The sequence below is a fragment of the Bos indicus x Bos taurus genome, chromosome 15, assembly GCF_003369695.1.
Source record: "Bos indicus x Bos taurus breed Angus x Brahman F1 hybrid chromosome 15, Bos_hybrid_MaternalHap_v2.0, whole genome shotgun sequence".
Taxonomy (NCBI): Eukaryota; Metazoa; Chordata; class Mammalia; order Artiodactyla; family Bovidae; genus Bos; species Bos indicus x Bos taurus.
The window spans coordinates 8500842-8521063 of record NC_040090.1 but is presented as its reverse complement, the minus strand read 5'-3'; the positions used below and the strand labels follow the sequence as shown (position 1 = coordinate 8521063).

The 20222-nt window shown below is 50.4% G+C and overlaps 1 long non-coding RNA gene across 1 annotated transcript; it reads right to left on the bottom strand.

The window, feature by feature from the left end:
• Window positions 1–1342: 1342 nt before the first annotated feature.
• On the bottom strand, window positions 1343–12788 carry LOC113905374. Its single transcript, XR_003514652.1, has 4 exons — window positions 11493–12788; window positions 7476–7661; window positions 3024–3096; window positions 1343–2671 (listed from the first exon to the last, which is right to left on the bottom strand). It is a non-coding gene; the product is annotated as an uncharacterized LOC113905374 (long non-coding RNA).
• Between the last annotated feature and the right edge of the window lie 7434 nt (window positions 12789–20222).

The following is a 20222-nucleotide window of genomic DNA, read 5'->3' as shown; positions in this document are numbered from 1 at the left end:
AGATCTTTTTTCTTTTTTTAAATAGCAGAAAGAAGAATAATCTTTATGTTTATTTTGTGATGGAATACACATAAAGAGGGGGCTTCCCCGGTGGCTCAGTGGTAGAGAACCCTCCTGCGAGACAGGAGCCACAGGAGACGTGGGTTCGATCCCTGGGTTGGGAAGATCCTCTGGAGAAGAGCATGGCAACCCACTCCAGTATTCTTGCCTGGAGAATCCCCATGGACAAAGGAGCCTGGTGGGCTACAGTCCATGGGGTCGCAAATAATGGAAAGAATAATGGAGACAGTGCTGGGGATCAATCCTTGCACTGAGAAACATGGCACTGTCCATAGCTGGAGGTCCCCAGTGAGCCCCACTTTAATTGTATCACCCTCCTCTCTATTGAGGTAACTACTCTCCTGTTTTTTTTTGTTTGTTTGTTTTTTTAATGATCATTCCTGGCTGCCTCTATCATTTTCTCACCTAGGAGCCTATTCCTAAATGACAGCTTGTTCGGCGGCACCTGCTTTTGAACTCTGACCGTGAATATCCAGACTTGCTTCCCAAGAAACACATGACGTTTGTTTTTGAGATCTGTCAAGTCGAGTGTGAACCTGACTTTCTCTCCCTTTCTCTGCTCTGTGGTCTTGTGCTGCATAACTCAGCCGCAGCTCACCGGTTTCTGGAAATGAGGGCTAGTTCTAGGGCCTGACTTTTATGAGCAATGTTCTGTAGACATTGTCTTGTGTGCGTGCAGGAGTTTGTCTAAGGAAAGTAACTGGGGGTACTGTTGAGTCCTGGGCTGTGTGTCCGTTCAGCTTTCCCAGGCCTTGCCAGATTGTTTTTCAGAGTGTTTTTTCCAATTTATAGTCCCATCAGCAGTAGAGGAACGTTCCAATTCCTTGATATCTCACTGTGGTCCACACTGTCAGGCCTGTTGATTTTACCAATCTGGTGTATGTGTGTGTGTGTGGTGGAGGGGTGGTAATGTTATTTACTTATTTATGTCATGCCATGTGACCTGTGGGATTTTAGTTCCCTGACTGGGGGTCAAACCCAGGCCTTTGGCAGTGAGAGCTCGGAGTCCTAACCACTGGACATCCAGAGAATTCCCTGTTGTTTAATTTGTATTTCTTAGATGATTAGTAAGAGTGGTCACTTTTCCTATGCCTTTGGCCACTGGGGTTTCCTTTCTGGAAAGCAGAGCTCTGGTCTATTACCCATTTCTTTACTGAGTTGTATTATTTTTTAATGATCGATTCATATTGGACTTTTGGTTTGTTCTTGTACTAAAGTACTCTAGACATCAGTCCTTTGCCCTTATCGGAGTTGCAAGAATCTTCTCACACCATGGCTTTTCTTTAGAGTTTATTCACTGTAATTTCAAAAGGCCCATGACCCCAGGGAAGGTTGAGAACCACTCATGTAAGAAGTTCTATAAGCAGGAGGCCTGTGAGCCAGAAAACCTCAAACTTTTGTTAAGCTTAATGGTATTTAGAGCAAACTGAACCAGAAATCAAGACTGTCACGTTCAAAGATTTGCAGTTTTCTTGGGAAAGACTGGGCTGTCTGGGTCTGCAGCTTCTGCACAGTGGGGGTGGCCGGCTGGGCACAGGGAAGGTGCTCACCTTACCCCAGATCCTACCGCTTCCAGACATGAGGGTCCTTGGGTTGCGCTGGTGGTTTCCTCCCACCTACCTGGCTTCATTGCCCACGTTACCTCTGGGTATTTGCATGTCATTAGCACACTGCCTCTCTGCATTACATCATTCTATGCAGAGCTCCATCTACCCCTGGGATTGTCCTAACTTCTCTTGTGGTGTGGACACTTCTGATAGGGCTGCCACTTCAAGTGAATCTCAGTCACTAAGTCCAGAGCAAGAGGAAATCTCTCCACATCTTCTGAGCAGGTGTGATGGAGACCTGTGAGGACCTGGCTCCTACAAGGGCACAGAGAAGAAGGGAGATGCCCAGAATCGGGCTGTGAAGGCAGCTCTGCCTCACTAAGTGCTTGGAGGTGCCATCATCTGCTAGGGAAGACTGGTGATGACCCATAAACCAGACAGATGTGAGCATCGGCTCGTCTTCAGAGGCAGCCCATCCCCTTGATCTCCAGCTAGTTGGTTCCCTGTTTATCCGGGGGGCAGTTTGATTTGCATCTCATTTACATTCACAAGTGTGCAGAAGTCTAGGGTCCAAACTTCAGGTGTCTGAGATAAAATGAAATCATACAACGTGCTACAAGAGGGTTCACATCTAATACGGGAGGTCTGAGCAGCCGGGAGCCGAGTGCGCTCTTTTCTGCAGCTCATTTCTTGAGCACTTACTGTATACCAGCTGCTGTGCCAGGAGCTCTCCACGCAGGGTCTTATTTTAGCTTTCACATGGTTCCACGTGCTATACCTATTCAGTCTTCATGTTCCGATGCAGAAGTAGAACCTTGCCCAGGTGACCTAGTGTTGGGGCATAACATGGTGGTTACCCATGCACCAGCTGGAGTCAGATAGACCGGTTTTGGGATCCCAGCTCTGGCCTTTGTCCACTGAGTATTCTTGGACAGGTTACTTCCTGTTTCAAGTGCATGAGCCTTCCCACTGAGAACATTGGAACACTCACATAGCTATTCCTGAAGGTTTGGGTGAGGCTGCCACGAACCACACGGTGAGCACAGCTCGGGGATCCCGCAGCACTGTGATGAGGAGGAGAGAGGATTTAGTCAGTCTCATTCTTGTTTCTCTGGGATCCACTCTGTCTCCCACGAAAGTGCTGATTTTCCCATTAACCACAGGCACAAAATGCGAGTTTCCTGCCCTATACTGCTAGATGCCCACTCCTCGTCCTCACCCAACTTCAGCGTCCCGTCGACTGGGCAAGGACACGCAGGCGGCCCTGGGCTGGGGAGGGGGCCCTTGATGTGCCCGTGGGGATGCCACCTGGGGAGGCGAGGGGACTTTTCCCCTGGTGTTAGTCACTGTTTGGCTCATGGAGGAAACACTGGAGCAGGAATAAACATTCAAGCTTCTCTCAGCATTTTCCATTACCTTATCCCTCCTCTTTGCAAGCGGCTGTCCCACCAGTCTGAGGCCGTCAGTGAAGATGTGCCTGCCCATTTTCCTACAAAGAGACGAAGTGTTTCGAACCTGCACGATTGTCCTGCGGCGATGATACAGAACTTCCTGAATTGTCCCAGACTAATCTAGAATCTGGTCACAGGAAAGTCTTCTTCTCTGCTCCCAAGTCTGACCCACCCACTCTGGATGACTGGTCGATTTCAGGCCCCTGACCCCCTGAACCACCTTTCCCAGGAGAGTGTGGTGGTGAAACTGGGCTTTGGGGATCAGATCACCTGGGGCTGAATGCTTGTTCTGCCATTCACTAGCTGTGTGTTCTTGGAAAAGTTACTGCACTTCTCTGTACTTACATCCATATCTGCAAAACAGATACTAATGTATGTAGCAGATGGTTGTGTGTATTAAACGAATATGTGACTGACGTTAAGAACAGGGCCCTGCATGGAGTGAGTGCCCATGACATCGATTACCATTGTTAGGGTGCAGTGTGTGCGGGAAGCATGGCCTTTACCTGAGTTCAAATCCTGCTACCTCCACTAAGGTGCCTGTGACCTTAGACGTCTCTTTGAACCTCATCAGAGCCTCCTCTGGGTGGCCTACCCTAGAGGGTCGTTACGAGACCTGATTCGTGGGTGTGGGATTTCTGCGATCACACAGAGCCCTACACTTGCGTTCATGCTGTGCTCTTGCCATCTTGGAATCTCTACTAAGTCTTGAGCAGTCTCTCCTTTTCATTCAACTTTGGGTCCTGCAGACCACATCACACCTTCTTTTCTCCCATCTCCGGCCTTGTCCTGCTCTGGATTAGGCACCAGGGCCCATCACTGGTCCACCAGGGGCCACCCATGTGCAGAATTCAGGGGGCTACCCAGCAGTGGCTGGGCCCTCCCTGGGTTCACCAGACTCGGCCTCCAAGGGCACGAGGAGGATTGTCCCCTCTGGATGACATGTGGACCGCTTTCAGTGGAAACTTTTTGGCTTGGGATTCTGACCTTGGAGTGTGTTGATTGAGGCTCTATGCTGCTGTGGAACTGGCCATATATTTTCTGAATATTAGGTGATTTCAAGAAAAAAAATCAATTTTAATAGCACCAATCAAAACTGTAGAACCCTGCAACTGGTACCTGTCCTACTCTACACTGGTTTATGGGATAGGGAGGCAAAGAGCCAGGGTACCCCCAGCTCACTGTTGCCTCCCTACCGCCAGAAGGTGGGGGTAAGGCAATGGCGGTGGGGGCAGGTAGTAGATGGGGCCTCACCAGAGCAAGCAAACTTCCTCCCTAAGAGCAGCTCCTTAGATCTATACATTTTGTGTAACAGCCAGTTAATCTTTAAGCCAGAACTTATTCTTTAATGACAGTTATTAATTGTTTAACAGTTAATTCATTATCATGATTGAAAATCCAAAAGGCACAAAAGGATATTGAGTGAAAGGTGTTCCTCTATCTCATTTTACTTCTTGGAGGTAACAAATGTTTTCAGTTTCTTGGGTGCTTCTAAGAGATAGTTTACTTTTATTCCAGAAGAAAATATAGTTATAGTTTATATTTGTATATTTATATTGTCAAGAAGATCCCTTGGAGAAGTGAATGGCTACCCGCTCCAGTATTCTTGCCTGGAGAATCCCATGGACAGAGGAGCCTGCTGAGCTACAGTCCACAGGATCACAAAGAGTTGGACACAACTAAAGTGACTTTGCACTAAGCAGCATTTGTACATTTCCCCCAATATAATATAAATGGCCACGTGCAATGCCCACCATCTGGGCCCGGCCTTTCCTCAGTCCCTCTTGGAGACAGTTGCTTGTCTGTGTCGAGCCCCCTTGTTCTTTGATGTGGCCGCACTGTCTGTTGTAGAGGGCCCCTGGCGTATTTACCTAATGATGGATGTGCTGATTGTTTTCATTTCTTACAGGCCTGAGTCTTTTTTTTTTTTTTTATGTGGACCATTGTTAAGGTGAGATAGTATAAGATCCCACAAAGCATGTAGGATTTTAGCTCCCTGACCAGGAATCAGTCTTGCACCCTTTGCACTGGAAGGCAGAGTCTTAACCACTGGTTCACCAGGAAAGTCCCAGGCCTGAGTCTTTAACAAATTCCATTCCACCTCACCCAGATGTTGACAGCATTTGTTTAAAGAAGCCAATGGTGTCATTCTCTGGCAAGCTCTGCCTAGTCATTCAGCTTTCCTCATGCACCATCTGTTCCAGCTCCAACTGGTTTTCTAGATACGATTCTTGAAGACGGAGGTCCTCTCTCCTTCCTCATTATTTCTCTGATATCCGTCCTTCCCCTCTTCCAGAAACCTTCTCCCTCAACGGTCCCGTTCAGTACCTCCATTTGCTCCCACAGCACTGCCCTGCCCACCTGTCTCCTCCCCCACGGCCACCTCCTAGGCCCAAGGCTGCAGCCTGCTGGGTTTGGACCATGGCAGTAACCTCCTCTCCTGCTCATGGGAGCCACACAGGTCACTCCACTACCTAAAGCCCTTCCATGGCTGCTGGGTGCTCAGCAGATAAAACCCCAAATCCTCCAGCCACTCTGCCCCAGCTCCTTCCACTCTCTGCTGCTCATCAGCCTATAATCTCACACGGAGTTCTTGTCTGACTCTGAGTCTCTGCACACACTGTGCCTTCGCCTGGAACACCATCCTTACCCCAGACACCCTCCTCCACCTTCTCAAAGCCCACTCCCTTGAAGTCTCAGCTTAGATGGCACTTCCTCAATGAGGCCCGCCCTGACATCCTACCTAAAATCAGTCAGCACGCGGAGATGCTCTGGGACCACGCCTTGCCTGTTTCCTTACATCATTCACCACTGTGTGTAATTACACACTTGCTTGTGTGTGTGTGTGTGTGTGTGTGTGTGTGTGTGTTGGAAAGTGAAAGTCATTCAGTCACGTCTGATTCTTTGTGATCCCCACAGACTGTAGCCCGACAGGTTCCTTTGTCCATGGGATTCTCCAGGCAAGAATATTAGAGTGGGCTGCCATTCCTTTCTCCAGGGGATCTTCCCAACCCAGGGATCGAACCCCAGGTCTCCTACATTACAGGTGGATTCTTTACCATCTGAGCTACCAGGGGAAAATGTCTGTTTTCCCCATGAGAATATAAGCTGCCTGAGGGCAAAGGTGTGTGCTTTCTTCACGATGATGCCTCTGATCTGTAGCTCAGGGCCTCATAGGGCCTTTTGAGTGAATGTACACTTTTCAGCACTTGCTCTTTGACAGGCCTTGTGCTCAGTACTGGTCACTCAACGTTTAGTAGTTGAAAGTTGAATCCCATGGACAGTGAAGACTGGCGGGCTACAGACCATGGGGTTGCAAAGAGTCGGAAATGACTAAAGTGACTTGGCACAGTTGAAAGTTGATTAGTAGCTAAAGAGAAGCCAGAAGGACGGGTACCTTCCTGGTCATATCACCCAGTGAGGGAGAGTTGACTCTATCCCAGAGGAAGTCTGGAAGGATGAGGGACGTTTCTGCAGCAAGGAAGAAGGGGACGGGCATTCCAGGTAGACCGCCCCGCTTGAGCAGAGGCCTTCGTGGGGAGAGGGTGTGGACCCCGCAAAACTGGGACACAGGTGAGTCATGAGATTGGACGAGGTGAGCTGGGTCGTTCACTAAGGTCCTACTGGGATGGGTCAAGGAATTTGAAGATTTTTCTTGTTTTCTATTTCTTTGTATCCCTAGCCCTCTTTTCATCCTGGACATATGGTGGAAGTTCAGTGAAAAAATCCTAGATGTGAGCTGGTGATGCTGGACATTAACTCTGCTTTACAGAAGGGAAACCAAGAGTCACAGATTCAGAAGTGACTTGCCAAGCACTTTCTTACTCTTTTTTGTCACATTCGTTGGAAGCTCCTTGTATCAGTTAGAGGAAGCTAAGCTGCCATAACAAAGAGACTCACTCCTCAGAAGAGACCACCACCTCTCTCCCCACCTCTTCTGACCTCAGTCTGCTCTTTTCTGTAAACAATGCTCTCAGTGGCCGGGCCTCTCCTCAGCCCCCCTCCCAGCTGACCATTCGTTCCTGGCTGGTGGTGACCCTGAACCAGACCTGGGCCTTGGTGCTGCTGCTCAGTAAAGAACCCTGGGCAGCAGGTTAGCATTGGCGTCCATGTTCTAAGGGCTCATAGGGACTGGGAAAACAGGAGAAACTTTTAAGTACTTGAGAAGCACCTTTGAAGATACAGGAATGAGTCAAATTTTTATTATCCAGTGATTAACAGAGACCTCTGGACTGAATGCTTGTGTCAACCCTCAAATTCATAGGCTGAATCCTAATGCCCACTGTGATGCTATTAGGAGGTGGGCCTTCAGGGAGTAATACCGTTTTTAAATGAGGTCCAGGAGAGATTTCTTGCCCCCTATCCCCCAACCATGTGAGTTTAAAGTTAGTCTACGAATCAGCACACGGGCACTCACCAGACCCTGAATCTGCTAGCATCTTGAGTTTGAACCTCCAGCCTCCAAAACTGTCAGGAATAAACTTCTGTTATTTGTCAGCCACCCAGTCTGTGGTATTCCGTAAGCAGCTCAAAGGGGCCAAGACGGCCCCCAAGACTCTTCCTGCCAACACCGTCGTCGTCCAACAGGGGTCGCTGTTTGTACCTGAAAGTAGTAAAATTGCTTTTAGAAGTTCTGTGATAGAATCCAAATCGGACTTTTACTACCAACAGTCTAACACTTCATTAATATTAAAAGTTAATGATAGCTAATATTTATTGAACAGTTACCATGTCAGGTACCATTTAGCCCCTTAAACGATAGTGCAATCTCTCTTAACCCTTACCACTCCTGAGGGGAGAGCTTCATGCGGTCCCATTTTCAGACAAGGAGGCTGAGGTTTAGGGTGGAGGTGACTTGATCAGGGCCCCACAGTTAGCCCAGAGCAAAGCTAAGTTTTGATCCCAACTCTGCCTGACTCCAGAACCTTAGCACCTAAGAAGTGGCTAGGAGCTGAGCATCACGGGAGTATCTTCCCCTGAGTATCCACAAGGCGCTCATGGCTCTTTCGCCCTCCAGGAGCCCCCTCCCCTCCAGTTTGTCTCTATCCCTGTTTCATCTGAAGAAATGGAGGCACAGGAGGTCACACACAGCTGTGGAGTCCTTCTTCTTGCCCCTACACTCCTGCAGAGAAGGGGTGCATCCCGACCTTTAGGGATGAATGCCCTTATAAACGAGGCATCCATCCCTGACCACCCAGCTCTCCCAGGTGGGTGGTCAGCCTTCTCAGACCCTTGGCATGCTCCACATCACTGGGAAGGGAGCCACTGGCCACTCTCCTCGAGTAGGCTCTGCAGGCCCGCGGGAAGCCAGCCAACGCTTCTCCCCTCCGGCTCCTTCACATGTGCTCCAGGGCTGGAGGATTCGTCCACATTCCCTGCCCCTTCTCCTCCCCACCTTGTTCTTCTTCTTCCAGGGGTCCCTGATCTTTCTAAAATATTAGCAAGCCTGATAAAGTCACTTTCTGCTTAGAAACTTTGAGTGTTCCCATTCTCTGCAGAACAAAGCTAGCTGCTACCTGTCACCCAAGGCTCTGCATGACCTGCCTTTTGTGTGTTACCTCCCCTGCCACTCCCTTCCCCTACCCCGTGGTGCTCCCCCAGCTGCAAATGCAAAGGGACGGGCAGAGAGACGGCCTGTGGGCAAATGTACCTGGAAGAGTCTCTGTTTCCTTCCTGGAAATGAACCCAGTCTTCCCCATATGTGTTTGACCATGGAGGACCGTAACAGCCTGCAGATCAGTCCCTATGAACCCGCTCCTGTAGCCAGATGGCTGCTCCCTATCCTGTACTTGCTGTCTCCACACTTTCTCCTCCTCTCACTCCCCCAGACCCCAGCCCCTTCCCAATACCCGCTCTCACCCCCTCTCCTTAGTGAGATATTTAAGGCCCAGCTCAAAACCATACTCCCCATGAAACTGTCCTGATTTTGCCCCAGTTGAAGGACTTTTCTCAGCCTCAGCCTTTGACTGGGCTTCTCCCCAACCTTGAACTGTAAACCCAGCCAGGACGTGTGATCCATTCTCGTCTCTCCCCTGTAGTTGACTTGCAATGTTGTGTTATTTTTAGGTGTACAGCAAAGTGATTCAGTTACACACACACACACACACACACACACACACACACACGCATACACATGTATGTATATATAACTTCTTCCTATTCTTTTCCATTATAGGTTATTACAAGATATTGCATATAGTTCCTTGTACTATATGGTAGGTCCTTGTTGTTTCTTTTACGTACATCAGTGTGTATATGTTAATCCTAAACTCCTAATCTATCAAACCATGGGTTTCTTAAGGCAAGGGGATGAATCTTAGTCTCTTTTCCAAATCTCAAACAGGGCTTGTTAAGTCACCAGCGCTCGACAGACATTCCTTAAACCAGAACTGAAAAAGGAGATGCAACCTTTGAAGGGCTAAGACCCTGACTGCCTCAGTCCAGCGCCAGCTCTGGTTCCCATGGCAACCACCCCCTTAGGCCCAGGATGGCCTGGCCTGACTCTCTGAGCATGATGGACAGGCCGAGAGGCTTCCCTGGCAGCTCAGGAATAGGCAATGGGGACTCCATTTGTTACCATGACAGGCTCTGCCTGCCCACTCTGGGTGTCCCTCGGAGAAATACGTTGTCTGTCATCTGCAGAGTGGCAGAAATGAAGGACCCGCGATAAGGCTTCCTAGCTTGTAGCAGGCTGCCTCCATCCTCTCCTGAGCTGAAAAGTGGCTGCGTTTTTGAGAAGGACCAGAAAGACGGTGTTATGAAGGCCACCACAGGCGTATGTCAGACTTTTGTCCCAAGCCCTGGGGTTTGTGGGGCCCGCAGGCAGTGGGAAAGAGTGAAGTGGGCAGGACAGAGTTCCCGGTTAGTTTCAAAAGCTTGCCCTGCCTGGAGGGGGTGCCCTTCTCAGCTCCAGCCAGTGCAGCCCTGTGGGGAACAGGCACCCAGGAGAGCCAGAGCTTCTGATCTGTACGTGAATACCCTGAATTTGAAAAATCGGTTCCAAAATTTTTTAATATGGGTGAAAGCAACATATCAGTCATGGGTTAAATAAACAGCGTTGAATGTCAGAACATATTTGAGTTACACCCTTTCCAGTGTGTCTGAGTTGGGTGCGGGTAGGTAGGGGAGGAAGTGATGTTCGGGGTACATCAGCTCTTTGTTAGTGCTACGCGGCAGGTTCATCTTCGAGCCACGTGGTGGGTGCACTCACATCACGTGAACGTCTCAGGGTCGCATGTCAGCTCACAGGGTGGTGCGAGGTGCATGTCCCTCGGCTGCAGCCCCGCATATGGCTCTCTGCGCCCGTCGTGGATGGTCCCCTCTCCCTCTCAGAGCCTGTCCAGGTAGAGTCGCAGGGTTGGGGGCCCCAAGGTGTTAAAGAGTAGAGCTCTCCACCAGAAACTGTGGCACGGACTCCCTGGGCCCCTGATAGCAGCCCCCTTCCACACTCAGCTGCTCCACCTGCCACGGCCACGTGCAGCCTCTGTTATGCTCCCTGGAGAAGATGCTGGACACAGTCTGCTCCTCCAGCTGGCCAAGGAGGGCCCCACACAGGCTTGCCACTCTCCAGGCAGCGCAGGGCAGTGGGGAGGAGGCGGCTTGGACTGCCCGTGGGCTGGCTCTGTCACTGGTCTCCTCCCCTCCCAGCGGAGGGTACCACCCCAGCAGGCCTGGCTCAGTCTCCGCTGCCCCCTGGGGACTGAGCAGATCAGCTGATATGTCCCCTCTCACCCTGACCACCCACCCCCAGCTCCATGCTAGAAGATGGGGACAGAGACAGAGCTTGGGGCCAAGGAAAACGGAGGGAGTCAGCTCCGGCTCTGCCACTTCCTAGCTGTGTGATCGTGAGCGAACTGCATTCTGTGCCTCCCTCTTGTTGTTTCTCAGTGTTGTGTTTGACTCTTTGCGACATCGTGCACTGTAGCCTGCCGGGCTCCTCTGTCCATGGGATTTCCTAGGCAAGGACTCTGGAGTAGGTTGCATTGGCAGGCGGATTCTCAACTGCCGAACCACGAGGGAAGCCACCTCATGCCTCAGCTCACTTCTCTATATAAAGATGGGGGTGTTATGACAGAAGAGCCCCTTTGTGATCACACTTAGCACAGCACAGGCTCACAGTAGGCTCAGTAACCGTTCTCTTGTGTCTGTCCTGTCTGCCCACAGGCCTGCATTCCAGGGAGGAGAGCGGGGGACCGGAGTAAGCGGGAAGGACTCTGCCTCCCTCTCTCTGTCTGTCTCTGTCCTCCCCTTCTGCTTTCTTCAGAGCGGCAGAACATTTCCATCTCCCAAAGCAGACGTGGACACCCTGAACTGCCTTCCCAAGCGGTCTCCAGAGGGAGAGATCTGGAGGGCAGTTTTCTCCCGTCCTCCTCCTCCCTCCATCTTCTCCACCATTGGGCTCATCCTCACCTGATTCCCTCTACTCTGAACTTACCAGCGGCTGAGTATCTGGCTCCTCCAGGAAGCAGCACTAGTAGGAAAAGCCCACGATGAGGAGCGGGCCCTGCTCTTCCCAGCTGGGTGCGTTGGACACTGTCCGTGGCCTGTCTGAGCCTCCCTGACCTTTCAGATGAGAACCCCTGCCCCTTCACGGGGCTCTTAGGAGGACTGATGCAATGACGATCCTACAGCCCCTAGTTCTGGGGCCTTCTGTCCTTGCACTTCACCCCCAGAAATGCCCTGTTTTACTTGGTGCAACAGCAGCGGGATCTGACCAGGTTGCCCGGTCGTCCGACTGCAGTCTCGCTGCCTCCTGACTTCCCTGGGGCATCCTGGCCTTGACAGCCAGCTTCCTCCTGCGGGGTGGCGGCCTGCCCTGGCTGTGTCCAGCCTCGGTCAGAGCCAGTGCCTGGCCCTTCTCGGGTTTCCCTGCCCGCCGTAGCCCTCCAGCCCCCTGTCACCAGGCCCAGAAAATGACACGAGTTTGCATTGATTTTTCCCAGCCCTTCCTCTTCTCCTTAGGGAACGCTCCACACGGCAGAACAAGAGCCTGGAGGTGAAAGCCATGCTCCTTTCTCACACATCCAGCCTGGGGGTGGGAGTAGGGCGGGGGTGGCGGTGTGATCTCTGGTTTCACAAGTTCAGCCATTTTTCTTCAGAGAGTAAAAGAGACTCAGGCAGAGAAAAGAAGGGGAGAAGACAAAGAATGAGAGAGACAGCAAGTTAAAATGAGCCAGAGACTCAAAGGAAGGTAGAAAAAGGAAGACAAAGCGAGGCACAGAGAGAGGAGAGACACAAGTCAGAACAGGGGACACCTCTCTTAGCAGCCAGCTCTGGCCTCCCCGGGCCTCCCACCACCTCCAGCCCCGCCTCTGCAGCCCCCAGCTGATCGCAACCCTGATGCCACCTTATCAGCCGTGAGTGACGGTGCCCTCTGGGGGCGGTGACAGCCTCTCGCTCAGCTCAGCATCTGCCTAAGACCCAGGAGCTGGGATGAGCAGCCCACTGATGCCCACAGGGGACTAACGGGCTACCCGCGGGGAGCCAAGACCCTGCCCCACTCACTCCTGGGTCTGAGCAACCTTTCGGTTGTTGGGGGGCACCCGGGAGCCAGCTCCTTCCCCAGCTGAACATTATCTCCGCCACTATTTCCTGCTCTGCCGGCCCTCCCCGCTCCACCTCCCCTCCTTTGTCTCCCGGTCTTCGATTTCCTATTGGAGAACAGTTCCAGCCTGTGCCACTGCTGAAATTCCCAACCTCTGTAACCAGCGCAGTCTGTTTTGAGCCTGTGAGTCAGAGACCAAAGCTGGGTTTTTTGTGTTTTTTTTTTTTAAAGGCAGAAGGAAAATAATCTGATTTATAAAAGCTAAGCACCGTGGTCAAAGCCAAGCGTTCCATGGGACAGCTCGCTGCCTGAGAGGATATTTTGCACGCAGTAGACCCCCAGCCCTTCCCTGTCTCTGGTGGGAGTGTCAAACCTGCGGGGGCTGGTTTGTTTGTTTTGGTTTTTTTTTCCTAGCTAAATGTTTCTAGGTCACTGCTATACTCCCCCAATGGGAACTCCCAGGCAGGAAACGCTGTGGATTCCATTCCAGTCCCTGAGCCTCCATAATTAATGAGATTGCTTAGAAACCCACCAAGAAGGAGGCTGGGGGCGAGGGGGCTTATCTCTGCTCCTGAGGGAGAAGCTTCTATCTGGGTGAAAAGCTGAGCCTGGCCAGGCCCTGGGGCTGTCTGGGCTGCCCACGCTGACCCGGCTCCCTGTGAGGCCACCTGGGGCTGGCACTCCCAGGTCGGCTTCCTCTCCCTGCCTCACCACCCTCTGGAGCTGTCTCTTCCTATAATTCTCTCCTCGTCGAGTCTATTAGTGTTCTCCAGCAGCCTCTGCCAAGTTCAGCTGCATCTCCTTGTCTAGTTTATATTAGAAGAGAAAGCTCTGGCGTGCTCTCCCCTCACCTGAGGAAAGAGACGCTTCTCTTTTTCAAGACACTCGTAGCCTTTGGTGGAGCCCAAGAAAGACTTAAATGATAATGAAATGCGGTCGTTTTGGAGATGAGATTGCCCAAGAGCGCTTCCAGCTGCCTTGTGAAAACGGTGTGGCTGTCCAGCCGAGAGCCAGCCAGGCACAAGGTCCTGCCCTTTATGCCTTTTTTGCTGGCCTGTTTGCATCTCGACTCCTGTCTGTTCCTGCTTCCGCGCCTGGACCATTGGAACACCCTGTCGGTGCGGTAGGCTCCCGACTGGTCTCCCTATGGTCTGTTCTCGTTCCCTTCTTAAACTTGATTCTTCCTGCTCTGATCACATCCCTTTCCTCCTTCAAGTCCTTCAGTGGTTCCTAAATTCCCAGTTCACATACCCCTTTCCCTCCTTCACAAAGCCTTCTTGACACCTTCTAGGTAGGATGGACTACATCAACCATCTGACTTTTATAGGACTGTATCTGTAGACCAGTAGAAAAAAAAAAAAAAAAAAAGCCCACTTTACTCTTCCTGCCTGGGATTATCATTATCTATATATATTGATAATTGACAGAAGAGAAAGAAGACATCCTCTGTGAGTAAAGGCCTACTATGTGCCAGGTACAGATGGACAGCTATCTTGAAGGCACGTGGATCTGGGTTCAAACCCTAGCTCTGCCATTTACCAGCTCAATACCCAAGGGCAAGTTTACTCACCTCTTTGAATCTGCTTCCCCACCTGTAAAACAGGACTAGTGATATTTACCCACATCTGCTATGGAAGTTAAAGAAGGTGTAACTAGCATTCCACTCCAGTACTCTTGTCTGGAAAATCCCATGGACGGAGGAGCCTGGTGGGCTGCAGTCCGTGGGGTCGCGAAGAGTCGGACACGACTGAGTGACTTCACTTTCACTTTTCACTTTCATGCATTGGAGAAGGAAATGGCAACCCACTCCAGTGTTCTTGCCTGGAGAATCCCAGGGATGGGGGAGCCTGGTGGGCTGCCATCTATGGGGTCATACAGAGTCGGACATGACTGAAGCAACTTAGCAGCAGCAGCAGCAGCAACTAACATTCTGGGTACATCAAGACTGCTGGATCAACAGTGTCCACTCTGCTTTGCTTTTCATTCCTCATAATGAGAAAGGGAACAACAACAAAAAAATCCTCATAATGATAAGGAAAGCTCGGGCAAACCTCATCACGTCATCTAGTTGCTCAGTCATGTCTGACTCTTTGCCACCCCATGGTCTGCCAGGCTCCTCTGTCCACGGGATTCTCCAGCCAAGAATACTGGAGTGGGCTTCTAGTTCCTATTCCCAGGGATCTTCCCAACCCCGGAATTGAACCCAGGTTCCCACATTGCAGGCAGATTCCTCACCATCTGAGCCACCAGCAAAGCCCATGACAAACCTAGACAGCATATTAAAAAGCAGAGACCTCACTTTGCTGACAAAGGCCCATATAATCAAAGCTACGGTTTTTCCAGTAGTCACGTACAGGTGTGAGAGTTGAACCATAAAGAAGGTTGAGCGTGGAAGAATTGATGCCCTTAAATTGTGGTGCTGGAGAAGACTCTTGAGAGTCCCTTGGACTACCAGGAGATCAAACCAGTCAATCCTGAAGGTAAGTCAACCCTGAATATTCATTGGAAGGACTGATGCTAAAGCTGAAGCTCCAATACTTTGACAAAGAGCTGACTCTTGGAAAAGATACTGATGCTGGGAAAGATTGAGGACAAAAGAAGAAGAGGGCAGCAGAGGATGAGATTGTTAGAGAGCATCACCAACTCAATGCACATGAGTTGGAGCAAACTCCAAGAGAAGGACAGGGAAGCCTGATGTGCTGCAGTCCACATGGTCGCAAAGAGTCAGACATGACTTAGATACTGAACAACAAGGCTGATTTTATGGATAAAGAAATGGTTCTTAACCATGGCTGTGTTTCAAAAACATCTGGGGAACTTTTTAAATTACAGGTGCTGGAGTGCCCCTAAAGCCTCAACTTTTCCTGGGGTTTAACCCCAGTGTGTTTGGCCAAAGGTCCCATCTGGAGAAGATGAGAATTGCTGCCAAGGTGCTGAAAAAGCAAATGCTCAGGCAGGACCTGGTTGGGGGAAGAGCCCAGGAAAGGGGCTTCATCACAAGTGAGGAGGACTGTAGTAGAGGTGGGTGGGGCCAGGAGCCTGGGCTTTGCTGTGAGCCCAGGGCAGTCCCTCGATGTCCAAACCATTGACCAACAAGGATGGATTGGGTGAGGTCAGGCACCATCTTGCTGTTATCCCTGGGCCCATCCAGCACAGGGGCTGTCTTGAGTCTGAGAGGGTGGGTCAGCCTCAAGGGAAGCCAGGCTATCTTGGTTGCCCAGAAGCAGGCTGGTGACCAGAACGTCAGCCTTCTAGTCAGGGAGGGGAGCTCAAGAGAAGCAAGAAATAATTGAGGTTGTCAGGGACAAAGGCTTGCTCTCCACCACTAAGAACAGAAAGGAGAAATGCCCAGAGGTAATTAACTTCCTGCAAGATAGCTGGTGCCGTGGGTCTTACAGCTGCCCAGGGTCTCGCTCCATCTTATTAGAGATTATTGTGCTCAAAAGATCGGAAGGTGTCCAATATGCTACTGGGGAAGAGCAGAGAGCCCTTACTAATAGCTCCAGAAAGAATGAAGGGGCTGGGCCAAAGCAGAAATGACACCCCGTTGTGGATGTGTCTGGGGGTGAAAGTAAAGTCTGATGCCATAAAGGACAATTATTGTAGAGAAGCCTGGTATGCTGCAGTCCATGGAGTTGCAAAGAGTCAGATAGGACCTAGTGACTGAACGACAACAAAGAGAAAAACACTCTCAAATGATTAGAACAGCCCTTTTTTTTTTGCCAGTCACACGCTTGTTCACCTGTTCAGTCATCAATAAAGTGAACCAAGTGCCAGGCTCTGTGCTGGGGGCTGGAAACATACGTAGCCATGATCACAGGAGAGGGTTTTCTGACCTCATGGATCTCAAAATCACTCATTCATTCACTTATCCTTCCAAGCAGCACATAGAAAATGACTCTCAAGCAGGCTCTTGATGGTATCTGCAGTTGAGGTTTTTATTTCTCCATCACATTCTGGTCCCCCATCTCCTAGACCCACCATCTCCTCTTGCCTCAGACCCCCAGCACTTCCTCCTCCAGCCCCATCCTCAGCAGAAGGTCTTACTTCGGTTCTTTTAGAAAATAGAAGCAATCAAAATAGAGGCTTTCCACAAGCCCCTGCCTCCCCTGTATCCACTTTCCAGCGCATATGTCCGAGTCCTCTGCCTCCCTCCCCTGCTCCCCCCATTACCAGCATGGACTGTCCCTGAAACTAAGGCCACCCCTCTCTGTTCCCTGGACCCAGCCCCTCTGGCTCCCTGGAGCTCAGCGTTCGGAGATTTTCTGTTCTATCCTCTGTCGCCAATTCTGCTCTCTGCTGGATCATCACCATCAGCATACAAACATGCTGTTATTTCTCCCTTCCTAGAAAATTATAAAGCATCTCTGGACCTCACTCTTTACCCTGGTCCTACTCCACTTCTCTCTCCCCCTTGTCATCAAAACACTATGAGAGCTGTCCCTGCGGGTTGTCTCCGATTTCTTTCCTGCAGTCCTTTTCAATCCCACTCCAATCAGCTTCCACCCCACCACTCCAGTGGAACTGCTCTCAAGAAAGACACCAAAGACCTCTAAGACCCCGAGAGCCACTCCTCTACACTCATCTCCCTTGACCCGGCAGCAGCGTTTGACATAATTTATCACCGCCTCCTCTTGAAATCGCTCTTAATTGGTTTCCAGGCGCCACACGTCCCGGGCTTTCTTCCTGCCTCACCGGTCCTGCCTTCCCACCTCCTGTGTTGGCTCCACTCTTCAGTCTCTCCCTGTTGAGGTGACTATAAACTACGTCTCTAGACTGGCAACGCCCACCTTTCCAGCTCCAGACCAGACCTTGCTCCAAACTTCAGCCTCAAATATCTGATTGCCCAACCAGCATCTCCTCCTCACACTCAATATGCCCAAAACTCAGATCCTCATCATTCACACAATTCTGCTCTCCCTGCAGTTCTCCTCCAACTCGGTTAGTGGCAGCTCCATCCTTGAGTTGGTCAGACCCAAACAGCTTGCTCTTATCTGGACTCCTCTCTTTTTCTCACCTTCCCCATCTATCAGGAAATCCTGTTGAACTTGCCTCCAAAATGTACCTGGACTGCCATCAACTCTCCCCACCCCTGCTCCTGCCACCCCAGTCCAAGCCAGCATCTCTCACCTGGATTTTTATAGTTCCCTCCGCTCTGGTCTCCGCAACAGTCATATCAACCTTGACTTCAAACCCTACAGTGGCCCTGCCTCTCTCAGGGCAACCAAGCTCCACAGACCCTCCTGGTACTTGTCTCATCTCTGCTTGGACTTCCTTCCTCCTTCACTTCTCCATGTTTGAGTCTTTCCAGGTTTATTCCCTCTTTGGGACTTTTTAAACTTGCTATTCTCTCTCCCTGGAATGCTTTCCATGCAGACACCTACCTGGCTTTTTCTGTCACCGCCTTCACATCTTTGCTCAGATGTTACCTTCATGGTGAGCCCTACCCTAAGCATCTATTTAGAACTGCAATGCCTGCCCCCACTTATTTCGTCTTCCTCCCCCCACCCCACCTCCTGTGGCAGAGCACTTCTTGCCATCCAACATGCTATATATTTACTTGTTCTTCACTTCCCTCCACTAGAATGTGGGTCTATATAATGGGTTGAATTGTGTTTCCCCAAAAGATACATCCAGGGCTTTCAGGTGGCATAGCGGTAAAGAACCTGCCTGCCAAGGTAGGAGATGCGAGTGATGCAGATTCGACCGGTGGGTCAGGAAGATCCTCTGGAGTAGGAAATGGCAACCCGATCCAATATTCTTAGACAGAAAATTCCAGGACAGAGGAGTCTAGCGGGCTACAGTCCATGGGGTCACAAAGAGTCAAACACGACTGAATGAACGAGCATGCACGCTCACACACACAAGATATGTTCAAGTCCTGAGCCCTGTGGCCGGAATTTGACCTTATCTTGAGATAGTTTTTACAGATATGTAATTAAGTTAAGGGTCTCAGGATAAAGTCATGCTGGATTTAGGGTGGACCCCAAATCCAAGAAAAGACAGAGAGAGTTGAGGGACAGAGACACTGGGAAGAAGGCCACTTGGAGATGAAGGCAGAGAGGAGGCAATGCTGGCAGAAACCAAGAAATTCCAGGAGCCATCAGAAGCCGGAAGGGGCAAAGACGGGCTCTCCCTGGAGCCTGCAGAGCGGGCAAAGCCCGGCCAACACCTTGACTTCAGAGTGCTGGCCTCCAAAACTGCAAGACCGTACATTTCTCTTGTTTTAAGCCATCAAGTTTGGGGCCGTTTGTATCAGTCCTAGGAAACTCAGGTGAGATCTTGGTTTCATCCCGTGGCATCCCCAGTTTTAGCACCATGCCAGGCAGAGTGATCATCCACATGCAGAGTGACTGAACAAATGTCCTTTTGCACAGCAGGGGGACAGCACTCAGTGAGACCAAGAAGCACAGGCGTGGGGTGTCCCCTCCCTCAGCTAGGGAAACCACCCAGAGCCAAGACTCCTGGAGACCCAGGTTCCAATCCCAGCCCGCGACTGAGCAGCCGGAATCTGAACCCCCACCCACCTTCCCTCCTTTGCAACATAAAGGGATAAGTTCCACATCCCAGTGTGGGTGTGAGAATTAGATGGCATGTAATAGATGCTGTGAGCTTCTCTGGTGGCTCCTTGGTAAAGAATCCGCCTGCCAATGCAGGGGACTCAGTTTCAGTCCCTGGGTTGGGAAGATCCCCTGGAGGAGGAAATGGCAACCCACTCCAGAATTCTTGCCTGGAAGATCCCACGGACAGAGGCACCTGGCGGGCTACAGTCCACAGCATCGCAAAAGAATCGGACATGACTGAGCAACTGAAGAGCAGCAACAATAGAGGCTGCATGAATGTGAACCTCCTTCCTCCACCCCTCAGGTTCCTCCTTCATTTCTAAAATAGAGGAAACATCCCTGCTTGTCTGCCTTGGAGAACCATTCTTATGGTTTTTCATCAAACGCTATTTAATGATATGGGAAATATCCACGCTATATGTTAAGTGGGAAGAAAACTGGTTACAAAATCGCCTGTGCATTAGCTATGCTTGTAACAAGTGAGCATGAACTTATGGTCCATTACCAGAAAGAAAATCTTCCTCAAGAGCCCTGAGTCCAGCATCCAAATTGTTCTTTGCTTTTTCCATTGACTTTCATCTCAGTGCGTGCAGAGTCCACCCGGCAGCGGCACTGGGGACCCCCTTGCCCGCCTTCTCTCTCTCCTCCTAATTCCCCATCATCCCCTCCGTCATCCCAGCTCTTTTAGTTCTTTCTGTAATGCTTTATAAATTTCTCCATAAAAGTCAGGCACGTCTTTTGCTGTCTTTATCCCTAGGTGTCTTTCAGATTGGCTTGCTATTTTAAAAGGAATATTTCTTTTTTTTCCTATTACAGTTTGGTTTGTTTGTTTTTTAGTGGAGGTTTCTCTGGATTGCAGCTTATACGTTAGGTCCATTTTGGAGCAATCTTTGACACCCCACTGCCTCTGGGCAGCATGAATGTCTCCTACAGGACTTGTGCGTTTTTCATTTGGGGTTATTTAATTTTTTGTGCACATTTGATTAATGCAATTTATTTGTTCTTGGTGGTCTTTTCTACACGATTGTGCAATTTAAAAGATCAGGGGTAGAGTCTG